Here is a 7,434-nt window from a genome sequence, read left to right as displayed (position 1 = left end):
TGGGATTACAGGCACGCGCCACCATGCCCAGCTAATTTTTTGTATTTTTAGTAGAGACGGGGTTTCACCTTGTTGACCAGGATGGTCTTGATCTCTTGACCTCGTGATCCACCCGCCTCGGCTTCCCAAAGTGCTGGGATTAGAAGCTTGAGCCACCGCGCCAGGCTGAAGTTACTCTCTATGGTCTAAAAGGACAAGGAAGCTTCAGTTTTGGGAAATCCCCACCCCTTTCCCAGTAAACTAATGAATAGTCTGCCCTTTGTTTAGCCTATGATCAATAAATAACCAAGAAAGGTCAAAGGTGTGGTGGCTCATGCCTGCAATCCCACCAGCACTTTGGGAGGCTGAGGCAGGCAGATCATTTGAGGTCAGGAGTTTGAGACCAGCCTGGCCAACATGAAGAAACCCCATCTTTACTAAAATAGAAAAAGTAACCAGGTGTGGTGGCACACACTTGTAATCCCAGCTACTCAGGAGGCTGAGGCAAGAAAATCCTTTGAACTCAGGAGGGAGAGTTTGCAGTGAGCTGGAAACTCCATTGCACTCCAGCCTGGGCAACAGAGCAAGACTCCATCTAAAACAAAAAAAACAAATAACCATGAAAACAGCCAACCAGTTCCCTTCAGGGCTGCTCTATCTATGGAGTAGCCATGCCTTTATTCCTTTACTTTCCCCTTATTTTTTTTTTTTCCTTTGGAGACAGGTTCTTGCTGTCCACAGGCTGGAGTGCAGTGGTGCTATCACAGCTCACTGCAGCCTCAATCTCCCTGGGCTCAAGTGATCCTCCCACCTCAGCTTTCCAAGTAGCTGGGACTACAGGTACATGCTACCACACCCAGCTTTTTATTTTTTTATTTTTTGCATTTTTAGTAGAGGCAGGATTTTGCCATGTTGGCCAGGCTGGTTTCAAACTTCTTAGATCAAGTGATCCACCTGCCTCGGCCTCCCAAAGTGCTGCAATTAAAGGCGTAACTCACCACGCCTGGCCTATTCCTTTACTTTCTTAATAAACTTGCTTTCACTTTACTCTGTGGACTCGTCCCTAATTCTTTCTTGCACAAGATCCAAGAATCCTCTCCTGGGGTCTAGATCAAGCAAGACCCCTTTCTTGTAAGAGGTACAAGGTAAGCGTGTTGTGTCTACAACTGAGAAAGCAAGGACACCAACGATCCCCAAGGCCATGTTTTCAGTTGAAACCAGAGTCTGATAGGAAGTGTCAGAACAGAAATTTAAAAACCAAACAAAACAGAACTTTGAACACAGAAAGATGTAGACGGGGGCCAGGCGCAATGGTGTAGGCCTGTAATCCGACAGAGGTGGTTAAATGGCTGGAACCCAGGAGTTCGAGACCATCCTGGGCAACATGGTAAAACCCCATCTCTACTAAAAATAAAAAATAAAAAAAATAGCCGGGTGTGGTGGCAGGTGCCTGCAGTCCCAACTACTCAGGAGACTAAGGAGGGAGGATCGCTTGAACCCAGGAGGCAGAGGTTGCAGTGAGCCAAGATCGCGACTGAAGAGTGAGACCCTGTCTCAAAAAAAGAAAAGAAAGAAGAAAGCAAATAAACAAACAACAACAAAAAATGCCCACTGATGACTTCTTCTTTTTTTTTTTTTTTTTTGTACAAATGTAGTCTCGCTCTGTCGCCCAGGCTGGAGTGCAGTGGCGCAGTCTCAGCTCACTGCAACCTCCACCTCCCGCGTTCAAGCAATTCTTCTGCCTCAGCCTCCTGATAGTTGGGGTGACTGACGCATGCCACCACACCCAGTTAATTTTTGTGTTTTTAGCAGATATAGTTTTGCCATGGTTGACCAGGCTGGTCTTGAACTCCTGACCTCAAGTGATCTGCCTGCCTCTGCCTCCCAAAGTGCTGGGATTAAAGGCATGAGACACTGTATCTTTTTTTTTATTTTTTTTAAATTTTATTTATTTATTTATTTTTTTGAGAGAGAGTGCTCTGTCACCCAGGCTGGAGTACAGTGGTGAGATCTCAGCTCACTGCAATCTTCATTTCCTGGGTTTGAGTCATCCTCCCACCTCAGTCTTTCAAGTAGGTGGGACTACAGGCATGCGCCACCACACCCGGCTAATTTTTTTTTTTTTTTTTTTTTTTGTAGAGATGGGGTTTCACTATGTTGCCCAGGCTGGTCTCAAACTCCTGACCTGAGATAATCCGCCCACCTTGGCTTCCCAAAGTGCTGGGATTACAGGTATGAGCCACTGGGCTGGCCAATGGGTGTTCTAAGAAACACGAATGACTGAGAAGACCTATCGTATCCTTTCTACTTGTGTTACTTGCCTGACTTAGTTAACCACTTATGCTGAAAATAAATAATAGCATGGCAGAAAAGAGAACAGAAGGATAACCCACAGGTCCATTTCCCGTCGGTCTCCCTTCACTCATCAGCACATGGAAGGTGGATAGTGTTGGTAAAATATGCATGAAGTGTCAAGAAGTGGGGTAAAAAAAAGTTGAGTCAGTTGTGAGCAAGGCTCCCACTATTCTGGTGATAATCAAATACAGTTCATTCTCGTCATCCACAGTAGTTATGTTCTTTTTTTTTTTTGAGACTGAGTTTCGCTCTTGTTACCCAGGCTGGAGTGCAATGGTGCGATCTTGGCTCACCACAACCTCCGCCTCCTGGGTTCAGGCAATTCTCCTGCCTCAGCCTCCTGAGTAGCTGGGATTACAGGCATGCGCCGCCATGCCCAGCTAATTTTTTGTATTTTTAGTAGAGACGGGGTTTCACCATGTTGACCAGGATGGTCTCGATCTCTTGACCTTGTGATCCACCTGTCTCGGCCTCCCAAAGTGCTAGGATTACAGGCTTGAGCCACCGCACCCGGCCACAGTAGTTATATTCTATAAAATCACCAACAACACTAAATTAGTGAAAACATCCAGGAAAAATGCAGGTTTGGGTTTCTGTCAGCTTCTGGTGACAACTTTGTCATCAGTTGATCCATTACCTTGTTTTTTTTTTTTTTTTTTTTTTTTTTTTTTTTTTGAGACGGAATTTCGCTCTTGTTACCCAGGCTGGAGTGCAATGGCACGATCTCGGCTCACCGCAACCTCCGCCTCCTGGTCTCAGGCAATTCTCCTGCCTCAGCCTCCTAAGTAGCTGGGATTACAGGCACACGCCACCATGCCCAGCTAGTTTTATTGTATTTTTAGTAGAGACGGGGTTTCACCATGTTGACCAGGATGGTCTCGATCTTTCGACCTTGTGATCCACCCGCCTCGGCCTCCCAAAGTGCTGGGATTACAGGCTTGAGCCACCGCGCCCGGCCATTACCTTGTTTTATATGTGTCTCTGTTTAAAGACACAATGTGGCATACCTTATTTAATATATATTGTTTGTTCACTAACAGTGCACTCACAACTCATGGCATTATAACTCACACCTGCACGAAGCTTAGCTAACACACATATTTTTGCATAAGGCACATTAAACCCCCTTGCACTTAGGTACACCAGACAACACTTCAGCCCCATCCTTAGGGGCCATATGAAACTCTGAAACTACCAAGGGAAAAAAACACAAAACACAACAAGAGTGGCACTGCGTGGGCTGCAAAAGACATTGTTTATAGTATGTAAGAGAGCTGAAACAGAAAGCAGAGCTTTGCCTGTTTACTTTTGGGTGGGAATGCAGACATGAGCTGACTCAGCGTTTTTCTACACTACACATGCACCTGACCATGAATAACCCAAAGCACCAGGAGTATTGCTGTGGGGGTTATAAATAAATGTTAGCAAGTAAGCAAATTCACATGCACAGAATCTACAAGCAGTGAAGATCGACTGCATGTACGCATTTACAAAGTACAAAATAAAAAATTGTGTAATTTTGGTAATTCCACGTGAGTTAAGTGCTGTTATATTTGCATGTAAAGCTGGCATTAGGCCAGACGCAGTGGCTCATGCCTGTAATCCCAGCACTTTGGGAGGCCAAGGTGGGCAGATCACGAGGTCAGGAGTTCAAGACGAGCCTGACCAACATAGTGAAACTCCGTATCTACTAAAAACACAAAAATCAGCCGGGCCTGGTGGCAGGTGCCTGTAATCACAGCTACTTGGGAGGCTGAGGCAAGAGAATCACTGGAACCCAGGAGGTGGAGGTTGCAGTGAGCCGAGATTGCACCATTGCCTTCCAGCCAGAGCAACAAGAGTGAAACTCTGTCTCAAAAAAAAAAAAAACCTATAAAGCTGGGATTGCACAATATAAAGATGAAACCATGCTAACTATGTTAGATGTTAATTCTGTTTACTTAGATGGCATTAAATAGTAAATTTAAAACACCATGTCAAGAAAAACTGGATATAGGGGTGTCCAATCTTTTGGCTTCCTGGGCCACACTGAAAGAAGAATAATTGTCTTGGGCCACACATAAAATATGCTAACACCAATGATAGCTCAGGAGCTAAAAAAAAAAAAAAAAAGAAAAGAAAAAAAAATCGCAAAAAAGCTCATGTTTTGAAAAAGTTTATGAATTTGAATTTCTGTTAGGCTACATTCAAAGCCGTCCTGGGCTTTATGCAGCTGGCAGGCTCTGTGTTGAACAAGCCTGGACTGGAAGAAAGGGGAAAGCTTTATATTCCAGCAACTTTAACAGCTTTTCTTTTCTTTTCTTTTTTTTCTTTTTTCTTTCTTTTTCTTTTTTTTTTTTTGAGACAGAATCTTGCTCTGTCACTCAGGCTGGAGTGCAATGGCACGATCTCGGCTCATCGCAGCCTCTGCCTCCTGGGTTCAAGCGATTCTCCTGCCTCAGCCTCCTGAGTAGCTGGGATTACAGGCATGTGCCACCATGCCCAGCTAATGTTTGTGTTTTTAGTAGAGGAGAGTTTTCACCATGTTGGCCAGGCTGGTCTCAAACACCTGACCTCAGGTGATCTCCCTGCCTTAGCCTCCCACAGGGCTGGGATTACAGGAGTGAACCACCATGCCCAGCCAACAGTAGTTTTTTTTTCTCTTTTGCGAACAAGTGGTTGCACATTTTCAGTTTGCACTGGGCCCTACACATAACGTAGCCAGCCCTGGGCCTATGGACCTGTCCTCCTTGCCCTCATGCTTATGTGCTTATCTGAGTCTCTTTTCAGGAATGTGGATGTCCCAACTCTACTCCAAATGAGGAAAACACATCCTTTCTCACAGAAAGAGCTCTTGCTCTCATTCCTTCCCTCTCCCCAGCACACTGTGCCCCAAGCCTAAGTTTTGCAATCTTGAATATCAGCTTGAATGTCAGCTTCATGGACGGTAAGCAGCCATCCCCACCTATGCTATCAGACTCATGCAGGGAAAGACAGGGCCCCAGTCCAAAGGTCAAATAGGCAATAATTTTTCTAGCCATGTGTCCTTTCTGTCATGCTGTCAGTGCAAGATGTGGACTTCTAATTCCTTCAATTAGTAAATCTATTAAAATAATACAATCTAAAACTATGGCAGTTCCGAAAAGAGACTAGGGAAAAAGTTTTATAACCTCAGAGTGGTAAAGGTCTTTGTGTACAGGTACTCAAACCTAGACAACTATAAAAAGACAGATGGGGCCGGGTGTGATGGTTCTCTCCTGTAATCCTAGCACTTTGGGAGACCAAGGCTGAAGGATCACTTCAGTCCAGGAGTTTGAGACCAGCCTGGGCAACATGGCAAAACCTCATCTCTAAAAAAATACAAAAAAATTCCAGGCCTGGTGGTACACACCTGTGGTCCCACCTACTCTGGAGGGTGAGGTGGGAGGATCCCTTCATCCGGGGAGGTAGAAGTTGCAGTGAGCCACATCTCGCCATGCACTCCAGCCTGGATGACAGAGTAAGACCCTGCCTCAAAAAAGAGGCCGAGTGCAGTGGCTCATGCTTGTAATCCCAGCACTTTGGGACACCAAGGTGGGCAGATCGCCTGAGGTCGGGAGTTTGAGACCAGCCTGACCAACATGGTGAAACCCCGTCTCTACTAAAAATACAAAATTAGCCAGGCATGGTGGCACATACCTGTAACCCCAGCTACTCAGGAGGCTGAGGCAGGAGAATCGCTTGAACCCGGGAGGCAGAGGCTGCATTGAGCTGAGATCACGCCATTGCACTCCAGCCTGGGTGCAACAAGAGTGAAACTCGGTATCAAAAGAAAGAAAGAAAGAAAGATGGATAAATTTGACTGCTGTATTAGTTTTCTACTGCTGATGTAATACATTGCCCAAACTTGGGGGCTTAAAACAACACAAATTAGCCGGGCGCAGTGACTCATGCCTGTAATCCCAACCCTTTGGGAGGCCAAGGCGGGCGGATCACTTGAGGTCAGGAGTTTGAGACCAGCCTGGCCAACATGGTGAAACCCCATCTCTACTACAAATACAAAAAATTAGTTTAGCATGGTTACACGCGCCTTTAGTCCCAGCTACTTGGGAGGCTGAGGCAGAAGAATTGCTTGAACCTGGGAGGCAGAGGTTGCACCAGTGCACTCCAGCCTGGGCAACAGAGCGAGACTCTGTCTCAAAACAAACAAACAAAAAATGCACAAACTTATTAGCTCACAGTTCTGGAAGTCAGATGTCTGAAATGAGTTTAATGGAGCTAAAACCAAATTCTTAGTAGGCTGTGTTTCCTTCTGAAGGCTCCAAGGGAGAGTCCATTTTCTTGCCTTTACCAGCTTCTAAAAGGTGCCTGCATTCCATGGCTCATGGCCCCTTTCATCTTCAGAGTACGCAGTCCAACCTCTCCTTTTGACACTCACCATCTTACCTGCTTCTTCTAAGAACACTTCTAATTATACTGGGTCCACTCTGATACCCAGGATAATGTCCTTATCTCAAGACCCTTAATCGTATCTGCAAAGTTTGTTTTTTTTTTCTTGGCGACATAGTCTCACTCTTGTCAACCAGGCTGGAGTGCAGTGGCTTGATATTGGCTCACTGTAACCTCTGCCTCCTAGGTTCAAGCAATTCTCCCACCTCAGCCTCCCGAATAGCTAGGATTACAAGCACGTGCCACCATGCCTGGCTAATTTTTGTATTTTTAGTGGAGATGGGATTTCACCATGTTGGCCAGAATGGTGATCCGCCTGCCTCAGCCTCCCAAACTGCTGGGATTACAGGCGTGAGCCACTGCACCTGGCCTTGCAAAGTTTTTTTTTTTTTTTTTTTTTTTTTTTTCCATGTAAGGTAACATAGTCACAGGTTTCAGGGATTAGGATATGAAAATCTTTATGGGGGGCATTATTTTATCTACTACAAAAACATAATTTAATATGTCTGATGATAGAAGAACATGATAATATCTGAAGCCCTGTTGTAAGATTCAGAGAAGTAAAAAGGTATGAGCATATGTAGGCATGCACACAAATCTAGGTTTCTAAAGAAGAAACAAAGAAGTAGAAAAAAGGCTGTTGGGCCTGAAACATTTGCTGGTTTCTTGATAAACTAATATCTTTTCTTTTTT

The sequence above is a fragment of the Saimiri boliviensis genome, chromosome 14, assembly GCF_048565385.1.
Source record: "Saimiri boliviensis isolate mSaiBol1 chromosome 14, mSaiBol1.pri, whole genome shotgun sequence".
In the NCBI taxonomy this organism is placed as follows: domain Eukaryota; kingdom Metazoa; phylum Chordata; class Mammalia; order Primates; family Cebidae; genus Saimiri; species Saimiri boliviensis.
This window is presented reverse-complemented; position numbering follows the sequence as displayed.